At 39.1% G+C, this 21,879-nt stretch overlaps 1 protein-coding gene across 35 annotated transcripts in view; it reads left to right on the top strand.

Moving 5' to 3' along the window:
- The first annotated feature begins 424 nt into the window (after window positions 1-424).
- Window positions 425-21,879, top strand: part of SEMA5B (semaphorin 5B) — a 478,266-nt gene continuing 456,811 nt past the window's right edge. For 4 of the 35 annotated variants that reach the window (XM_087883873.1, XM_087883954.1, XM_087883842.1 and 1 more), the window contains exons 1-2: window positions 581-1,040; window positions 20,790-20,900. The gene's annotated coding sequence lies outside the window, so the exon portion shown is untranslated. Of the gene's footprint in view, window positions 1,041-1,208; window positions 1,300-4,661; window positions 4,755-9,802; window positions 9,917-20,789; window positions 20,901-21,879 lie in introns of those variants that run through there. The other 31 variants (XM_087883875.1, XM_087883862.1, XM_087883896.1 and 28 more) reach the window with 20 other exon arrangements.

Genomic DNA, 21,879 nt, shown 5'->3' with positions numbered 1-21,879 from the left:
AGATAGATAGATAGATAGATAGATAGATAGATAATGGTAGGTAGGTAGGTAGGTAGGTAGGTAGGTAGGTAGATAGATAGATAGATAGATAGATAGATAGATAGATAGATAGATAGATAGATAGATAGATAATGGTAGGTAGGTAGGTAGGTAGGTAGGTAGATAGATAGATAGATAGATAGATAGATAGATAGATAGATAGATAATGGTAGGTAGGTAGGTAGGTAGGTAGGTAGGTAGGTACATAGATAGATAGATAGATAGATAGATAGATAGATAGATAGATAGATAGATAGATAGATAGATAGATAATGGTAGGTAGGTAGGTAGGTAGGTAGGTAGGTAGATAGATAGATAGATAGATAGATAGATAGATAGATAGATAGATAGATAGATAGATAGATAGATAGATAGATAGATAGATAGATAGATGCGTGTGGGTCTCCAAACGGGGAGTTAGTTTGTTAGTTGCCTCTTAAACCAGCGTTGGAAATCGCAACGTTTCGCAGTCGCCCAGGTTCGCCTTAACAGGACAGGGAGTTGCGGGCGACTAAGCGCCGCGTGAACTCTCAAAAGAGGAGAGTTGACATCAGCCCGTGTGGGGGCACGCAGCCCCCTTCGCTGGCTGGCTGGCTGGCGGGCTGCTCCCCCCCCTCTTTCCTTCTCCGTCTCCTCCCCTCCTGATGGAGAAGGTTGAAGCGATTCTGATAGGAGAGTGGACGGCTCCTGGCTGGAAAAGGAGGGAGCGAGCGAGCGAGAGGAGGAGGAGGAGGACTGGAGGAGGACGGCGACTCCCGGGCGACTGCAGTTGGCGGTGGGATATTGCCCGCTCGCTCCGGGTTTTTCGCATCGGAGGAAACGTCAAGGTGGCTTATACTAGGAGCACGCGATCGCCGCCGCTTTGCCGGGACTTTCTTGGGGTTGTTTTTTTTTTTTTTTTTCTTCGCTTCTTCTTCTTCTTCTTCTGGTTTGAGAGGCTTTCGTTTGAAAGATGTGCGGGTGAACAGTTGCGCGCCGTCGCCCGGGAGACATCACAAAGGGTGAGTTGTATGCCATCCACTCTTGTCTGCGAGGGGGCGTGGGGGGGGAAGCTCTCTCTTTTCCTCGTCTTCTCTCTCTCTCTCTCTCTCTCTCTCTGCCCCCCCCTCAAAGTGGAGGAGGAAGTTGTAAAGTTTAGGAACTTGAGTTTGGGGGGGGGAGAGAGGAGGGGGAGGAGGAGGAAGGGAGGCGTAGTCTGTCGCTGGGAAAGGATGGAGGCGCAAAGCATTTTTGTCTGAAAGCGCGACTTGGGCGAAAAAGGTGGCTGCCGGTTTTTTGTTTTTGTTCTTTCTTTGCTGGGTGTTTGTTGCATCGCCTTTTCTCTGGTCGGATCGTTGGGAACAAACAAAGGCGTCGGAGGAGGAGGAGGAGGAGGAGGAAGGAAGGAAGGGACGGATGCATGGGGGGGGGGGGTTCTTCTTTTTTCTTTTTTCTTTCTTTCTTTTTGCTGAATGGTTCCTGGGATGCGTTGTGATTTGGGGGGGGGGGGCGGGAAGGTGTTGCAAAGCATCTGAGCAACGGGGGCCCCGCGGCAAATTCCTCTTCGGCTTTAGAAAAAAGCTAGCGATGGTGATCCCGCAGCCGTTAAGAACTCCCAAATCGCCGGCAGTCTTGGTTATTAGCGCTGCCTAATTCCATTTAAATCGCAGGATTCTCTCTCTCCGTCCGTGAATAGGGGGGCTGCAAGCAGTAAGAAAGCTTGAGGGGATGCTGAACGGAGAGAGGAATGCCTTTGGGGGGGGGAGAAAAGTCGGCTCTGAAGCGGAAGATAATATTTCTTTGCTTTTTTTTTTTTTTGGTTTTGTTGTGTTGTGTTCGGATGGTAATTTGCCTTTGTGGTAGGGCTGGCCCCATTAACTTTCTGCTCACGTCCTGATGAAGATCAAAAGCAGAGGGAAGCAGGGAAGCTTGCATGGTTCTCTGGTTTCATGCATTGTTGGAAATAAGAGGAAGGGGAATTGGAGAAGGGAGGAGGGGAGGATAAGAAAATACCTCAAATGGAGTCTAATACATTTAAGACCTGCACCACCCTCTTCTCCCACTCCACACGCACACATAATGTCCTCCTCCAATGCTCCAAGTGCCTTTTTATTTCCCTAACTCCTCACCTAAGAGATCTGTTGGTCTTTGATTCCTGAACAGTTCCACTTCTGCGTTGGTATGTCACACTCCATGCCTGGTGGTGGGCAAACAGTTAAGAGCTTTCCAGTCTTGCAGAAAAATAAATTGCTTTCCCCCCCCAAGATTGGAGTGATGTGAGAGAGAAAGTGGGAAGTTGAGGCAACACGAACCCTGCTTTTTAAATTCTTAACATTTCATTGCTTTTGTCTCTCTCCCAGCCCTTGATTTTATTTTACTTTTTTTTCCCCCCTGACCAGGAGTGGCGAAACTGAATCTCTGTTCCAAATTAACCTCCTTTTTCTGTTTCTGATTGGAAGGTAAAAAAAATCCCTCCCTCCTTCCCACCCTCCCAAACTATCCCCCTGTTTTCTTGTAATAGAGGGCAGGAAAGGTAACTTGGAAAAGCCCTCTGAAGTTTGAGCCAGGGGGCTAACCTGGCTGAGCCCTTTCCCATCTCTTTTGAAAACCATGGCTGTTGAATGGGGAGAGAGATGTTGGAAAGAAAGGCTCTTGATAGCTATGACGAGGGGGACTTGATGAGGCTTTGTTCATCCACACTGTTCCTGGAAGAGTTAACTTGCTGCTTATGTCAGATCAATAAGGCAACCAAGGAAAAGTATTGCAGTTACACACTGGAAGCGTGGGGTGGGAAGTGAATTCTGCTAATGCTCAAACAAATTACTCAGAGTTTTAAAATAGATGCAGCATCTATTTGAATCATTTGTTTTTCTTACTGACTCCCCCGATGATAAGTTTTCCCTCCCCTTTCAGATTGTGCTTTATGATTAATAGTCTCTGAAGAATAAACTAGTTCAGGGAGAATTGTGTGTTCAGCCTTGCAGTGTGTTGCTGGAACAGAGAACAGCAGAGCCCGTGTTAAGAGTATCCCAGGTATCTTAGACTGTGGTTGATCTTACATTCCTGCTAGGATGCTTTGGCTGTGCCTGGAGGAATTCTAACACAAGATTTTGAATAAGAGGTAAAAAAATGGATTGGAAGATGATGTCTATTGGTATAGACATTCTGGGTTAAGAGTTGCTTTAAGGAATGTTGCTTCTTAAAGGGGCAGCTCTTAGCCCCAAACATAAAATAGTCCTAGTGGCAGTGCTACTGTGCCTCAAGCAAGGTGTTTACATGGAATAAAGCCTGCAGGTTTCTGACAAGATTATAAACTTGATTTTTTTCAATCTATTTTTTTAGCCAACAGAGATTTGTTTTCTTGTATGTATCACCACAACATTACAAGTTTATACATTTTATGAAGCAAGATGAATGGTTGATTAGTTTATAGCTTGATTTAAAAGCTTTTTTCTTAATGTTTTGTTTAGTCTTTTGTATGTTTTTTTTTAAAAGTTACACACCTCTCGATCCCTATTAAAACAATGCAAAGGTGTGAGTATAAAGTTTATTTTGTCATAATCACTGCAAACATTATTTCAGAGCGCTAGCATCTTTTAACGGGAGTGTATGTGCATCTTTGTGTTTGTACTTCAGTTATAACTTTAGACAATATCTGAACGTATCTTTTCCTCAGTCTTACTTTTGATTTTGAAGGAAGACAGTTTTGCTTTTTGGAATACGGTGTAGTGCAAAGGAGACCTCTGAGTCTCCTTTACTGGAAGTATTATTTTCCTGGCTGGGGAATTCTGGGAGTTGAAATCCAGACTTCTTAGAATTGCTGAGATTGAGAAACACTGGAATTTGGATTTTATGGCTGTTGAAACAAATTTGCAAGCATTCTACTAGGAAATGAGGATTCTTTGCGTTTTAGGGCAGTTTTGGCCTCATGTTCATAGCATACCTGCAGACAGTTCTATATGAGGTAAAAAGTTGATTAGTTGAATATTAATCTGTTCAGATGACTGTACTGGGATGGTCTTTCAGGAAGGTTCCTGTAGTTTTCAGGGCATTCAGTAAATCTACTTTTGCTCAGTGTTTCCAATTAACAATACATGAGTGCTACAGATTCGTAATCTGATAAAAAGTGCTTTGACACATAACTGGTGCTAAAGGGATTGTTCCTCATAGGTTTGCGTGTGGTATTCATTGCTTTCTTTAAATATAGGTACAGGTGGAGGACTTGTGACCTCAGCCACATTGGCTCATACCATCAAATGTTGAGAATAAAATTCAGTGTTATCTGGTTGGCTGCAGGTTTCTTGCGTCTGATGTAACTGTTCGAACTTGGAGAAAATACATTTGTTTGAGCAGTGGCAACAATGAACTTAATATGACTGTGGAAGAAATAGTGGTTTGAGTGAATTCTAATGCTGTTCAAGACATTGAAGTGAGACAAGCTTAGAGCTGAAAGCACCATCTAGTACAGAAATAAATGCCATTATAGTCTGTGGGACTTCATTCCAGGCATACATGCATCAATTGTCATATCCAGGCTATAGTGAAGTATCTGAAAAAAAATGCCCCCCCCCCCGCTTGGTGCTTCAGTGGAGAGGATTGGCTAAATACAATAATGAAACCCTTGCATAATGTTCTAATTACAGTGGGATCTTTGGTTGCAGAGTGGGCAGAAAGAAGGGACTTCATCCGGAACTACGACGACAAAGGATAAAAATCTTTCATATCCAGATTTAACTGTGAGTCTTAGATTCTCAGACTATGGCTTATTATCCTTTTCTGCAGTTTTGTCATGGCTGCACAGTTTGTTCAATACGTTTCTGGGGATTTGCACAACTAGGAAAAGTTTGAATGTAAGCCTCGGCTGTTGGCTTCGCTTGGCAAAAGGGGGCAGTATCAAACAGTGCCTTGGCAATCTGTACATGTCGATATGTGCATTTTCTTTTAAGTATTGAAAGATGTGTAGTTCTTATCCTCAGTTTATGATTTTGAGATGATCCGATTTGTGGAAAATGCTTTCTTTTAAAATAATACTGTTTGTCTGATGCAAAGTTGCTCGGGAAACACATTTACATTTTTTTTAAAAGCAAAAAAAAAAAAAAGTAGCTAATTATCGAGCTGTTTTTTCCCCCCTGCTAAATGATTTTGTAGCAAGTTTTAAATTTTGTCATGGGTGCATTCTTGATAAAAGTTAATATGGTTTGGTTTGTAGCCTGATTAAAATTAGTCCTTTATTGTTTAACATAGTAAGGTAAGGAAGATGCAGTGTAGACTCTTGTTTTGTTCATCCTGATTTAGGATGACCTGAAGTACAAACCAATCAAGCCAGAGTACTTTCCAGTTAAAGCACTTTCTACTTGTATGCTTTCTCATCTAGGAGTAAATACCATTGGACTTTCCACACAAGAAAGAGAGAGAAGGCTGATGTTAAAAATTGCTATGGTTGAAATGTTTGGATTATATTTAGCGTATCCAAAACAAAGTCCTTAATTTGGTCTGTAACCTGCCTTTCAAGTACCATAATTCTCACCCTCCCTTTTTAAATTTAGAAAGTGAAATGACCATTTTTGCTCTGTATAGCTGAACTCATTTCAGTCTATTGAGATGTGAGTAATCAGGCACAAAGATTTTGTGTGCCCCATCTGAAATGTATTACAATGTTCCAATTCCCTCTTTACCAATAAATTAAAATAATAAGGGGGGGAGAACATCCTTTAAATTGTGCAAGCAACACATTTTATAGGGCACAAGTTAGAAAAAACAGAAGGTAGATAGAATAAATGTATCAGCAGAATGTTTTGGAATGCGAAGCTAAACTTTTGTAAACTATTTTTTTCCAGACAAGGGCCCAATAATTTCAGGTGACTTTATAATTTGTGCCAAAAGATTCCTCACCTCCCCCACCCCAAATGGGGCTTCAGTGTTTTAAATAATGTACCTTTAACTCTTATATATTGACAATAATGAGAGAAGCTTTACATAGATGTTTTATTTATTTATTTAAACTCCTATTTGAGGATCAAGCTTTTATGAATACAAACTTGTACTTGGTACTTGAATGTCTTCTTAATCAGATTAAAGACACATAATAAGTAAATTGAAATAGCTAAAATGTAAATTTATGTGTTGATCCCACCCCCCACCCCCCATAATGTCCTAGACCACTAATAAACTTTTCTTGGTGAAATTGAGAGCCATCTCTTTATGGTGAGTTTAAAAAAGCAATGGTTTTTCTTTTTTCTTTTTCATTTGGCTAAGGTCAAGTTATAATATTCTTTAGAATAAGTTTACTGCACTTATATTACAAGTAATCCTTGCTTACCGATTGCTCATTCAACAACCATTCAAAGTTATGACAGTGCTGGAAAAGAAGATTTACAACTGATCCTATCACGGCTGTCACAGTGCCCCAGAGCTGGATGATTGTGATTGGGGCACTTGGCAACCAATTCACAATTACAATGGTCACAGCATCCTATGGTCCTATGAGTACCTTCACCTATGAGTACCTAAACCTATGAGTATCCTGTGAGTACCTTCACAGCTGGCTTCTGACAAGCAGAGTCAATGGGGAAGTTGGTAGGAAGTTGCAAGTTGTGGTCACCTGGTGCCATGCTTAATGACCATGCATGATTTTCTTAACAACTGATGTCAACACAACTGATGTCATAAATTGGATGCAGTCCCATGATGTTTCACTTTACATTCACATTGCTTAGTGATGGAGTTGCTGATCCCAATTATAGTCAGTAAGTGAGGAGTTTTAAGTTTTAAAATGAGTTCAACACTTAACTACATAGCCTTAGCATGGCACATATTAAGTAGTGCAAACACTTGTTTCTGTTTGGGTTATGGCTGTATTGATCCAGATTATTTGGGAATGTGGCATCTCATAACTGTCCATTTGTTTTAGATTTCTCTTTAGTCTACTAGGCTGGCCTTCCCAATCCTTTCCTGCTCTGAATGTTTTGGGGCTGCATCTTCAAAAAGTCCCAATCATCATGGTAATATTGTTTGGGGAATACTGGGAATTGCAGTTCTATCTATACATCTGCAGGTTTTGATGGATATTGGATTCTGGTTAATTTAGGGGGCACTGTGTGATATCTTTAATTCCAGATGTGGTGAGAGTCCAGAACTGAGTCCAGTTTAAAACCAGTACACAATAGAATGAAATCACTTCCAAATGGAGGTACTTTACCAGAATCTACTCTTAAAGAAATTGCTAGTTACAGACTGAGAAAGGTGACAGCTATACACCACATTACTTTGTATTTTGTTTCTTAAAAATAAGAGTGTTAATTCCTTGAATGAGTTTTTCTTCCCAGTTATCAGGTGTGTTCTCATTTATCACATCTGTTAATGCTATCTGTGCTTGTACCTGCAATTCTGTTGAAACCTACTTTTGAATCCACATAATGAAGTTTCATATATGGCAACAATTATATAAAAAGTGTGCCATTTCTTTAAGTTTCAAGATACTTTCATGTGAAAGTATTCTCAAAAAATGTGTTTTTCTGTTTTCTGCAGAATTATTTTTAAGAACTTCACAGAATCTTGTGCTAGAAATTGGCACTAGAAAATGTAGTTAGAATTTCTATGAAAAGTAGCTTTTGGGAATTGATAATACAATTTTTATACAGTAGAGAAATTTACACAGAAAAGCTCCATATGTTGTGGCAGTTTCAACTGAATCTGATTAAAATTTTCAAATGCGCCTTTTAAAAACTGGAATGCTACTTTACTAACTGGGGCAAGAAAATGTTTTGGATTAAATACTGATCTCTTTGTCCTTATGGGAAGCCCAGGAAGAAGACAAAAAACATCCCTTTTTGGCACAGGAACACCTGGAGAAGTTCAAGTCCTGCTTTTGCAAAGCAACAGAATGACCTGCTCTGAGCTTATACTGTATGCATTTATTAATTCATGCATTTTCCACAGTTATGACCCTGTAAGACCCAAGGCAATATACAGGAAGTAGTTCTCACACTGCTTTGTATTCTCATGGCTGCTGACTGTACATAGCTTTCTCGCCAATTCATGTTCTATTTTGTCATGCTAGCATACTTCCAATATGTTTTCATTTAGTATTCTCTCCAGTATGCTCCTAATGCTTCTCTTGCAGAGATGTGTGATGTTTTTTTCCACTTTATGTGGGATCTAGAGATTTGAGAACAAAACTCCCACAACTCTTGCAACTGTTTTCTTTTGATGTGAAGGAATGATAGCTGTAGCTCATGGTTTTCCAACCTTTTGGCTTGCCTGGGCCTCATTGAGTGAAAAGAAATTGTCTTTGGCTGCCTATCAAATATATAATATAGATACCAGTAATATATACAATCTCCTTTATTTTTTAATATTTTTTTTATTATCTTGTGGAACCAAGTTATTACCAGCTGTCCAGGGCCACATGTCGTTGTAATTGTAGTTTCTCACACACACTTACTGAATGTATCAATGTGTAACATCTTTCAACTCTATGAATATTGGGGTGTGTACCGCTTCAGTTTTGAAGGCAAAAAGATATTTATTTCCCGTTCTCGTCTGCAACGCTGTAAACCTAATTTATCTTTTGACATTATCTGACCCTGGAAAAAGATACAGCTGCTTTTAGAAAGTTGTTAGTAGATGATCGGATCGCCTTTTTGGTCCGAAGTGCTGCAGAGCCCCAACATGGTGGGGTCTGCTGAATAGAAAGAAGCAGCATGAGTGAGCTCATTGGCTTCCTGTCTCATCCTATAGTCTTAGGATCTTATTAAAGCATAATGATATGGTGAATGATTACCTGGTCATTTAAATCTGTACTTCACTGAATAGCTGCTGTTCCTCTTATAATTAGTCCACAATTGCTGATGTTGGGGGGAAAAAGGACATAGCAACCCATGCTATGAGGTCCTACAGGTCATATTTATGTTTCAAATGCTGCTGCTTTCTAATTTTCATTTTCCTGATTTACTGCTTGAGTGCCTCTCTGGAGGTATTGCAGTGTGGTACTGCTGTCCTTGCAGGTTATTGTATAACAAAATATATGCATGTTGCACTTGGGACCACAGCATCTAGTTAGAATTTCAAATGTCACTTCTGTTGTGGATTTATTCCCAATTTATCTAAGCAAAATTTCCACAACTCTGTTTAAACGCAAGCTGCAGACACTGTACTGAGTCATTGTAAGCTTTACCTCTAGTTTATGACAAATGGCGACATTACTTCTTCCTCCAAGGTTGACAGTAATATCCCATAAATGTATTCCCGTTTGGTTCCCTGCTGCCTCCTTTTTCTCTGCAATTGACTGTTGACTTACTGCATTCAAAGGTAATTATCTTTTTCGACCTCAGGTGCATTCATTGCTTCATTTGCCTTTTGGACAGTCCTCATAAGCAGCTAGATGAACTGCAAAATTTTCCGATTTATATGTGGTGCTCGTGGATTGCTGAGATAGGAAAGACTGAAGGGTTGGGGCCCTTCAGATGCTGTTAATTACAGTTCTCAGCATCCTTCCCTACAGGCAGTGTTTGGTGGGGAGTTATAAATCTCTTTCTACTTATTCTCCTTCTCCTCCTCTTCTTCCTCCTTCTCTTAAAGGGTTTAATACATGGTGGATGGCATGAAGAATTGCCTTTTATTTTTTGATTGTTAATTGTGAAGATATCTCCTGTGATGTAATAGATGATGAATACATATATCATATTGAATATTATTTGCCAAATATTCTCCCTTGCCCCTTTTGATTATCTAGGACGTTCTCCTGCTTCACATAAGAAATGTGCATCTCATTTTTATTGCATAGGTTTTGAGACAAAAGTGTTCAGAGACGGATGAATTATATGAAGCATATAACAGATGGAAGATACACAGTCATTTCTACCAGTGGAATCAACAAAGGCAGTTGGTAGATACAACAGTAAGAAGTATAGAGTTGGAATGGATTGAAATGCATTTATATTTTAGAGTTTTGAATAACGTTCTGTTATGAATGTACTCTTATAGCACACAGCAATAATTCTTCAAAATATGTATTGATAGGACCGCAAAACAAGTTACAGGTAGTCTTTACCTTTCAACTATTCAATTAGTGACTGTTTGAAATTACAGTGACGTTGAAAAAAGTGATTTATGATCGGTTTTGGCACTTAGAACCCTTGCAGCATTCCCACAGTTACATGATCAAAATTCGAGCATTGGCAACTGGCATGTATTTATCACAGTTGTATTGTCCCAGGAGCCATGGTGGTGCAGTGGTTAGAATGCACTACTACAGGGCTAACTCCCTGCTCACTCCAGAAGTTTGATCCTGAGCAGCTCAAGGTTGACTCAGCCTTCCATCCTTCCGAGGTGGGTAAAATGAGGACCTAGATTGTTGGAGGCAATGTGCTGACTTTATAAACTGCTTAGAGAGGGCTGTAAAGCGGTATATAAGTCTAAGTGCTATTGCTATCACGTGATCACCATTTATAACCTTCCCAGCTGGCTCCCTATATGGAAGGTCAATTGGGAAAGCCAAATTCACTTAATGACCACATGATTCACTTAACATCTGCAGTGATTTGCTTAACAACTATGGCAAAAATTCCTAAAATAGAGCAAAACTCACTTAACAACTGCCTTGCTTAACAATGGAAATTTGGGTTCAATAGTCATCGTAAGTTGAGGACTACCTAATAACTAAATGCATAAGAAAGCTTGAAAATGACTCAAGAGTCACCAAGTGCACTTTATGATATCGTCTTGTTTGAATCATTACCAAATTCTTGCTAATTTGGGATAAATTCATCTTGGCTGATAATATCTGGCATGAATCTGCTGTTTTGATACATTTAGAATCCCATTCAATCCTTAGTATATGTAATGTTAGAGACATAAAGTGGGGAGTGTTGTTCATATGCAGAAGTTTTCTTAAGAAAACTAGAGAAAGCATAAGTTTCCTAAGTCCATAATGCTACAAGCAATATTTTTTTTTTAAATTTGATTTATATGCTGCCCTTCTCCGGAGACTCAGGGCGGCTTACAGTGCTTTAAGCAATAGCCTTCATACTTTTGTATATTTATACAAAGTCAGCTTATTGCCCCCACAAACTGGGTCCTCAATTTACCTACCTTAGAAAGGATGGAAGGCTGAGTCAACTTTGAGCCTGGCGAGATTCGATCTTACTTTAATTGCAGACAGCTGGTGTTAAATTACAGTGCTTCTGTCTGTTGAGCTAAACCAGGCTCAATTTTGACAACTATATCTGTGATGTACTTTGCTCTCTTATTTATTTGTATATTATATCATATATTAACTTTCTTGAATTTTAGGAAAAAATGGAATGGTAAAATAAACTTCTGTATTTTAAAATCTTTTGCAATTTATTCTAGTAAAGCTGTTTGTAACAGCATATTGCTAGTCACAAGTGAATTTACAGAGATATCTTGTCAGCTCAGAAACATATTACTTGGATAAATGACTTTCCTTCCACCAATTATGGCATTTGGCCACAGTTAGAGAAAGGTTTCTGCCCACCTAGCAGTTTGAAAGCATTCAAATGCAAGTAGATTAATTGGTACCACTTTGGTGGGAAGGTAACAGTGTTCCATACGCCTTTGGTGTATAGCCGTACTGGTCACATGACCACAGAAATTGTCTTTGGACAGCACTGGCTCCTTCGGCGAAGAAATAGAGATGAGCACTGTGACCTAGAGTTAGACATGACTGGTCAGAGAAACTTTTACCTTTGCCTAGAGAAAGGTGAGGTGTGACTTAAATCTTTTGATTTTAAGGTAAAGATGCTGTTGAGTCAAGCTGGACTTCTGGTGGCTACATGAAAGCATTTTTTCCCCCTTGCCAACAGTATGGAGGTTTTTTTTTGCCTTTGTCTTCTTCCAAGATTCTTTTTGGCTGATCCTGGAATTCAAGTTTTGACTAGATTTGATTCTGCGTACCTTCTGAGCTGAGACGAGGTCATTCAAGTGCTGCCACCTGCTGAAAAACCCCTCCCAAAAACTAGACATAGCATCTCCTCCTTTTTAGGGATTACTGTAGCCAGTACGGTTTTTCTTTGGAAGATTTGCATATGCTTTTATATGCGAGAAAGTGCAGGGGGTCTATCATATTTCATTTTTTCTTTTCCGTTTAAAATGAACTACGAGGACATAAGAGACTCACAGGTAGCATGATTACTCATGGGCCAATCTGAGCACAAAGCAGTTCACCGTTGTGCCTGTGCAGATACACTTTTGCTTGATGTTTAATTTCCTTTGCCCAAGGATTAAATTTTTTATAAGTGGTAAGGGGGTAATTGAAAATATAATCATTTGCCTGTGAATGTATTAGATTTCTTCTCCCTCATATTCTTATTCTCCCCTTATTCTTTTCTCATACAATCAAATATAAAACTTCTCCTCATGTATCTACAGTATTGATGGGGTAATGCTGTGTCTTAGGTGTGTGTGTGTGTGTGTGTGTGTGTACGTGCACGCACGCACAGGTATGTGTGTGTGGGGGTGTGGGGGTGCTTGAGGCTGTTGGCAAGCTCAAAACTTACCTTTCATTTAGGTAACCAGTAAAATGAACAATTAAAGGATTGGAGTGCAGCAATGTGATTTTTCTGCTTGTATCCTTGAGTAAAAGATGAGGATTTAGTAGTTATTTGCCAAGCAGAGAGATGCAGAGTAATTTTATTGTGTGATTTCATTTTCCCCAGATACCAGAACAACATGCTGAAGTTGCTTTACAAATGGCTTAGGTAGTTCTTCCTATCTAAAAAAGTGAGCAGTGTGATGCAATTTTTAAGCATTTTGACTTGTAACAAATGCAGTATTTTTCCCTTGGAGTCTAATTTACTAGCTTTACATTGTAGTTTGTGTATAGCTTGGCAGAGGGAAAATAAAAACAGCATTGAAATACTGCTTATATCTTAGAAATACTGAAGCATCTTCTACTTGGAATCAGCTTTTCACATCTATATATCTTTGAGTTGACTTATGAGCTAGGCTGTGCTGTGTTGCCTTTGAAAATTATGGTTTCATTATGCTAACATCATGCTAATGGCATTTCTTTTTTTAAAAAAACTTCATAGATTCAGTTGCTGATTTTTCATTTGGACACAATTTCTCTGTTAATAACGGTGCTATTGAGAAAACTAGAGCAAGCTAAATTGCAATTTTAGCAATAGTGTGCTGCCTTTAATTTTTGGTCAAGAAAAAAAAAATATTGGTAACATTTGAACCTAAAGGCTCTTGTACTAGTGAGGCTTGAAACAACAGTGAATAAGGCAACACTTGGCCATGGCCTTGCTCATGGTCAACTCATGTCTTGCTCACCTCCTGTCTAGATTTACTGCAATGTACTTTACATGGAGCTGCCCTTAAAGACCACTTGGAAATATCAACTGTCCCAAACGCACAGTAATGTGGGCCCGTAGGTTTGCCCCTAAAACACCTCTGATATTCAAGCTGCAGTGGCTTCCAGTTTCATTCTGAGTGCAATTCAAGGCGCTGATCATCTCCTTTAAAGCCCCACATCCATCCATCCTTCTACCCATCCATCCATCCATCCCTCCATCCATCCATCTATCCCTCCATCCATCCATCCCTCCATCCATCCATGTCATAGGGCCAGGTTATCTGCAGGACTGCCCTTCCCTAAGGATATCTATCACCAGTTTAGATAGAGTGGGCACGTTCCTAGTCTCTTCCCCTAAATATTATAATCTGATGGGAGCTAGGAAGCCTGTTTTTTCCATGGCAGCTTCTGCCCTATGGAACCTTCTGCCACCAGACATTTGCACACCTCCACCCTTTTATCCTTCCATAAGGCTTTGAAGACCTGGTTTCCCGTCAAGCATTGAGAGAAGACTAGATAATCCTACATTACAACAGATTGGTGCCAGGCTTTTGTTGTTTTTAATGTTTTAATGTATTAATCAATTGAGTTTTACAGCTTTAAAATGATTTTATATGCCTTTTAATTTTTGATTGGGAACTGCCCAGAGTTGGTTTGAAAGATGGGCAGCTATATAAACGTTACAAAGAAACGTTTCTTTGAATGTAATATTGGTTCTTTGATGCAAATTGGAATCCCGTGCTGAAAACCCATAGTGCTTCTCTGTGCTTATAAAATGGAGAGTGTTATTTTTCTCAGGTGGGAATTTCTGTTCCATTTAGAAGGTGGGGAAAAAAAAGTAAACATGTTGCCTACACCAATGTTCCTATTTGTATTTAAAATTATTTGAATAGCTTAAGGTAGTTAGAGTCTAATGATAATCATTATGCTTCTGTTTATCACTCTAATCAATCAGTAAATATACATTGATTCTGTATTCCTGAAGGGATTGTTCCATTCTGAAGGAGAGGTATAGGTGATAAATTTTAAAGACTTCAAAAGGCTTTTTCTGTGGAAACCCCAAGAACAGAGGAATTACCATGTTGTGGAATACATTGAGTCAGAAATTATTGACTTGACAAGATAGGTTTCTCCATGTTTTTGTATGGAACAGGAATTAAATTGGATTTGTTCTTATGTGTTTTGAAATAGTGCCACATTGAAAGAATTTATACTGCTTGATAGAATGAATTCAGATATTCTGCTAGGTAAGAGCTCACATGCCATAAACAATGATGTATTGATCTGGACCTTAAATAACGAGTTTCCCTAGATCACACTTGCCTTTTAAAGTTTTTCATTATTGAAATAAAAGACCTATTGTTGCATAAAAAGGATTGACATGCTTATAACTCTCAGGATTTTGTTAGACTGGTATCTTCCTGCCTTTGACAGCAGTGCATAGATTCTAAAATCTTCAATCTAGGAGACAGGAATGAATAAGAAAAGAAAGCCTAAAACTTCTCCTTTTATGGGTTATGCTGTAAAAGGGCTCATGGGATTTGAAGTATGACTGGACATCAATCCTGTAACCTCTCTCCTGTCTACTACAAGATTGTCAGATGAGGCTGCTGCATCTTGTGAACAATCGAAAAATATTTCCAATCAAATAGTCTTTTTCTGTGGAGGGACCCCCACAGCAGTAGCCCAGCTGATGAAAAAGATCCTAAAGTGAAATACATTGTTTATTCATAAACTTGCCATATGTCATTTAATCTCTGCCAGGTTTATGCTGCTTATATCGGGCAAAGCAGATCTGTGCACTAAAGCAGAGAAATTTATAACCTACATAGCAGTGGTGGAATGTAAAATTTGTTGCTACCGGTTCTGTGGGCGTGGCTTGGTGGGGGGGTGTTAATGTGACTGGGTGGGCATGGCCAATGTTTTTTGTTTTTACTTTTAAAACCATTTTTTCTACAACCTTTTCGGCCGAAGAGGTTGTTAAAAAAATGCTTTTAAAAGCATCTGACGATCTCAGCTGAGTTGCCTGATCAGCAGAGGCTTTTTTTTTTTTTACTTTTAAAAGCATTTTTTCGTCCGAAGAGGTTGTAGAAAAAATGCTTTTAAATTTTTTAAAAAAAGCCTCTGATAATTGCGTGGCTCAGGTGGGCATGGGTGGGGGCGCCAGGGATTTTTGCTACCGGTTCTCCAAACCACCCGCCTCCATCGGTACTGGATAGGGTGATCCGGTGCGAACCGGGAGCATTTCACCCCTGCTACATAGCCAGTCCCACACAGTCATGTTTGATTTTTAAAAAAGGGAACTTCTCAAGACAAAGTGGAAAGATAAGATCCCTTCAGAAAGCTTGGTGTTATTTAAAACCATGGCCATAGGAGGTTCAGGCACAGTGTATTCCTAAAATTTATTTTCCTAAGTGAAACATTTGTTAAGTGAGTTTTGTCCCATTTTACGACTTTTCTTGCCACATTTGTTAAGTGAATCACTGCAGTTGTTACATTACAAACACAGTTAAGTGAATCTGGTTTCCCCATTGTCTTTGCTTGTCAGAAGGTGACAAAAGATGATCACATTACTGCAGGACATTGCAACCGTCATAAATGTGAATCAGTTGCCAAGCATCCAAATGTAAATCATGTGACTATAGGGAAGCTGCAACGATCATAAAAATGGTCATAAGTCACTTTTTTCAGTGCCGCTGTAACTTCAAACAGTCACTAAGTGAAGTGTTGTAAGTCAAGGACTACCTGTACTGTGAAAGGAGCTGTTAGGGTCAAACAAATACCATTTACAAAGTGGAAGACAACCTGACCTAACATAATGGACTGTAAGAATAACCTTGAGCAACAGGAGGAAGCCCCACAATCTAGACTCAGATTGATAAAAGCCAGATAAAAGAAATTTGAGTCCAAAACACAAATGTAATTTGAGAAAATGTCTCAGACTTTACTTTTCCTGGTATTCATAAAGGTAAGGCAGAGAGGAGGGGGAGGCACAGACTTGCAAGTTTTGATTAGTGAAACCCTATAAATAAATAGTATTAGCATTCATAACATTGATTTGCTAGTCTGATCTACCTTGAAGGGCTGATGTCTAATGAAGAAAACAAAGGACTGGCAAAAGAAATTCAAAGAGACAGTGAGGGAGGCAAAAAAAAAAAATCTAAACAGTATACGGCCAAAACTGAAGATAGATAATTAATTATTTGTCAAATACAAGTAGGGCAGGAAGCCACTCAGGCATCGGACCTGGGTATTTGCGAGACCGCCTTCTGCCGCCGATAGCCTCCCACCGCCTAGTACGTTCCCACAGAGAGGGACTCCTCAGGGTGCCGTCAGCCAGGCAATGTTGGCTGGCGACCCCCAGGGGGAGGGCCTTCTCTGTGGCAGCACCTGCCCTCTGGAACGATTTGCCCCCGGAGATACGAAGGATACCAGATCTCTGGGCCTTTCGCTGTGCCCTAAAAAGTTTTCCATCAAGCAGGGCTGGCGTAAACACCCCCCCCCTTTTAGCTCTTTTTAGCTTTTTAGCATTTTAAGTGTAAATTGGGTTTTAATTGGATTGTTTTAAATTGTGGGCCACAGCTGTATAATTCTTTTAATTGATTTTAAATTTTGTATTGGTATGTTTTTTATCCTTGGCTGTGCATCGCCCTGAGTCCAATAGGAGAAGGGCGGTATATAAATGGAATAAATAAATAAATAAATAAATAAATAAATAAATAAATAAATAAATAAATAAATAAATAAAAAATGTGTGCTAAGAGGAGAAATGGAAATTACAGAGGAGCTGAATGAATTCTTTGTTTCCATCTTCATAAGAGAAAAATTGGGGGGATCTGTGAGCTTGAGCTCCTGTTCTCAGGAAAGGAATCAGACGAATTGAGTCATATAGTGAGGAGAAGAAATACTAGGCCTTACTGACAAATTGAACCTGAACAAATCATCAAGCCTCAGTGGCATCCACCCAAGGGTTATTAAGGAGCTTAAATCTGAGATTGTGGACCTTTTAACTAAAACATGCAACCTCTCTCTACTATTGGTCTCTGGAGTTGAGGACTGGAAGGTAGCCAATATAACTCCAATTTTTAAGAAGGGCTCAGAGGGAGATCCAGGAAATTATAGGCCTGTCAGATTAACATCTGTTCCGAGGAAGATAATAGGAACTGCTTACAAAAGATAACATTACCAGATTTGGAGACACTGGCCTAGTTCAAGAATACCTAACATAGCTACATTAAGGGAAGGCCCTGTCTAATTAATTTACCAGAACTTTTTTGAGAGTATTAATAAACTTGTGGCAACATTCATTTACTTGTGGCAGTTTCAAAAAGTCTTTGATAAAGTCCCTCATCAAAGTCTTCTCAATAAACTGAACTGTTGCACAATTTAAAAAAGCAGAACCCCTTGTGGATAAGCAGCTCTGTGAAGGAGATGGGCAGTTTCTAAGCTTGATAAATAAATAAAATAAATAAACTGGTTAAAAAATAGAAAGCAAGAATACATTGGAGAAATGTAACTAATTGGGTCTCCCAAGGTTTCCGTTCTAGGACCAGTTACTTTTTAACATATGTATAAAATATCTGGCATCAATCACGACTAGTAGAATAGTTAAGTTTGCTGATGACACTAAATTGTTCAGAGTGGCAAAAACAATAAAGGGGTTATGTTCTTTCAATGTAGGCATATTAAAGTGATGCACATTGGCCCCCAGAATCCTGACTACGTATACCTAATGAGATCAGAGCTAGCAGTAGCTTATGAGGAAAGAAATCTGGGAGTACTGTAATGGTAAACAGTTCAATGAAGACACTGACATAGTATGAATTCACTGTCAAAAAGGCCAGCAGCGTGTTAGGGATAATAAGAATATTTGAAAACATAGTTGCCAATATCCTGATGCCCTTATATAAATCAATGCTGCAATTTCATCTGGAACATTTTGTGCAATTCTGGCCACAGCATATCAAAAAAAAAGGCTATATTGGAGCTAAAGAAGGTTCAGAAGAGGGCAATTAAAATGATCAAGGGGCTGAAGAAGCTTCTTTTTGAGGAAAGATTATAATATTTGAGGCTTTTTAGTTTAGAAAGGGGGTGAATGGGAAGGGATATGATTGAAGTGTACAAGGAGAAGCTATTTTCCCCTTTCCCATTGACTTACAACCACAGTTGAACCCAGAATTTACGTTGCTAAGTGAGACGTTTGTTAAGTGAGTTTTGTCCCATTTTACAACTTTTCTTGTCACATTTGTAAAGTGAATCACTGCAGTTGTTAAATTAGTAACACAGTTGTTAAGTGAATCTGGCTTTCCCCATTGACTTTGCTTGTCAGAAGGTGGCAAAAGATGGGTCACATGACTCCAGGATAGTGCAGCTGTCATAAATATGAACCAGTTGTCAAGCATTCGATTGTAAATCATGTGACCATGGGGATGCTACAACGATCGTAAGTGTGAAAAATGGTCCCAAGTCAAGTTTTTTCAGTGCTGTTGTAACTTTGAATGGTCACTAAATGAACTGTTGTAAGTCAAGGACTATCTGTACTAGAACCAGAGGTCACCCAATGGAATTAAAATCTGGAAGAATAATGGCAGATGAAAGGATCCCCCCTCCCCCCCAGTGTATAATGCAGCTTTGGAATTTGCTACTATGAGATGTACTTGCTACCAGCTTGGCTGGCTTCAGAAAAAAGATGGACCAATTCATGGAAGTTATGATGATCATGGCTGTTAGTCTTGATGGCAGTGTACAGGCCATCTGCTGGGATACCAGTAGACTTCCTTGTGCCTTTGGTTGGCCATTGTGAGAACAGAGAGCTAGACTAGATCTAGGGTGCAATTCAGCAGGGGCACTGCATATGTTAAGTGTCTGCTGCTCTTAATAACTATTACCTGTTTAGAAAGAACAACTGACCTTTATCTGATTGCTAAACTATCATATTTCCCAATAATAAGATAAGGGTTTTTGTTAAAAGCCATGAAACCAGGTTGGGCATAATTTATTTTATGGTACGGTACAGTATATGATATTTCAAATTGTTGTTGAGAAAATTCTTTAATGTGGGGCGGAGGGAGGTATGACCTGTTTTGAAAAAAGTAATTTTATGAAATAATTTTAAATTTTCCCATATCAGAAGTTCATATTTTGAAGTTCTTTTCTCTCTGAAATTCTCAGCTCATTAGTCAAGTGTACCAATGAGGCTATTTGCCTATATTTAATCATCAAAAGCTTTGGAAGCAGCCATCAAACCCTCAAACCTATTACCAAATTGTAATTTTTACTGTGATAAATGGAAGAAATTACCTGAGGACTAAGCCCATAACTTAACATTCATATTTGTATTTAATTAAGTTAATTGAATTTAATGTTTATACTGGCTCTGTTTACATTTAGCAGTGCAAACTTGGGCCTGCAATTCAAAGACAGAGAATTCTCCCCCTCCCCCAGTTTTTATATTCATACCTTGATTAGCTACAGTAGAGTATATTTATAAAAGACCATAAGTATATTTGGTAAGCTGTCGTGATGTCACCATTCAGTTTTTGATCCCAGATAGTATTTAATCATTCATTCCTCTTAAATAATTATTTTCAAAATTATACTTTCCATCTCCACGATAATATTAATTCTTTTGGATCCAGGTTTTTTTTTTCTTTGTGAACTAACACACGGATCATAATGGTATGATGATTAAAAAAAAAGAAAGAATACATGCTGAAGTTCAGCTGTTTGATGAAATGGAACCGTTAAAATTTGGAAGAAAATATTTTCCTTGACCACAGCCTTTTTAAAATGCAATGAAATAATTTAACCCTCTTTTATTTATTTTCTGTGGAAAGCTAACATACCTCCTGGTTATGCTGTGCTGACAGACGTAATTAAAAGCTCATAGATCATGAAAATTGCACAGCTACTGTAGCCATCCTAGCCAGATTAGAATAAGTGAAGCCAGGGCCTATTTGTCACTGAGGTATTGTAGAAAGGATATTTGGAAATGTGCTTCATATGCTGCTTTGAAATGGTGCGATTCTCATGACCAACTTCTGGAACAGATTGTTACGATTGTAGGAGGTTGTTAAAAGCAGATTGATGTGGGCAAGTTATTTTATTCTAGATTCCATTTTCCTCCACAGAAAGGAAGCTATGGTTCCATTTGCACACTCTATGGGCCCAACAGCAACTTTAAAGAGTGGGGAGATGGGGTGTGTGTGTCATGCAGATTTTCATTATGTAAAATGGAAACCTAACTATCAGATATATGGAAAATAGATGGTTGTACTTGGCTCCTGAGTGACAGGAAAGGCCACAAATGTAAAACCCAAATGTAGATTCCCTTTCTTTTCATTTAATTTTAATTAAAATTAAATATGGCGAATATGATTGCCTCTACCTATGTACTATTTCTTCCCTTTTATGACAATAAAGGTAAAGGTTTTCCCTTTTTTTCTGACTCTAGGAAGTGATGCTCATCTCCATTTCTTAGCCAAGAGAGTCACCAGTATCCAAAGACATTTCTGTGGTCAGCGTGCTGAGGCGCACAGAACGCTGTTACCTTCCCATCAAAGTGGTATCTATTTATATAGTCGCATTTGCATGCTTTCGAACTGCGAGGTGGCAGGAGCCGGAGCAAGGAACAGGAGCTTGGGTTTTGAACACAGGCTGTCAGCTTTCTACCTGATAACGATCAGCCATGGTGCCCCCTTTACCAGAATACAAACTATAATTTGGTGGGCCATTATCTCCCTGGGCAAATTCATTCACCTGGTTGGCTAAGAGGCAAGTAAATAAAAACTGAGAATTATACATGAAAAACCTATGTTCTTTCATTCAACTAAAATTCCTTGCTGTGGTTGGTTACCTACTCAAGATATTCTTGTTTCCTTAATGGGCAGCATAGAGAACACTGAATTGGTGACTTTCTGCGCATTTGCTACAGGAGGCCTGGATCACTTGGCAGTATGCTCTGCATGAAATAAATCCCTGCATGTCGGAAAAGAGCTTGTCAGAAAGAAGACCTGATTAGAATGCTTCCCCCCTCCCTTTGATTAGTTATTATGCCTCCATTGAAAAATAGGATGCCAGCTCATAGGTGCAGAAGTTCACTTTCTGTTTTACATATTGGCAAATCTGCATAATTGAATCTCAGCTTAAAAGGAAAATGGGGCCTTGCTGTTTTGAGTGAAAGCCAGGTAGTGATGGTAGTGGCTGGTGAAAAATGGAAGAATTGGTTGCTGCAGGATTTGTTAAGAAATGAAGGCAAATGAAAAGAAGAAACATACCAGTATATTTATATATACTCTGTTCTGAGTAAGGAGGAGGAAGATGGAAATTTTACAAACAGAATTTTGTGTGGTGCTGTTTTGCTTCTTGTGCCTACATGAAACATGCTTTGGGGTGTGTTCCTGAAGCTATTTTCTAATCTTAGCTATATCCCTTAGGAGCAATATTTACAGGTGGGGAGATGGTGGAAAATATAGTTGCTTAAGGCAGGGGTCTTCAACCTTGGCAACTTTAAGCCTGGAGGACTTCAACTCCCAGAATTCCCC

The sequence above is a fragment of the Pantherophis guttatus genome, chromosome 1 (assembly GCF_059756535.1).
Source record: "Pantherophis guttatus breed Tessera chromosome 1, ASM5975653v1, whole genome shotgun sequence".
In the NCBI taxonomy this organism is placed as follows: Eukaryota; Metazoa; Chordata; class Lepidosauria; order Squamata; family Colubridae; genus Pantherophis; species Pantherophis guttatus.
The sequence above is the reverse complement of the archived record's forward strand: the minus strand, read 5'-3'. Positions and strand labels throughout refer to the sequence as shown.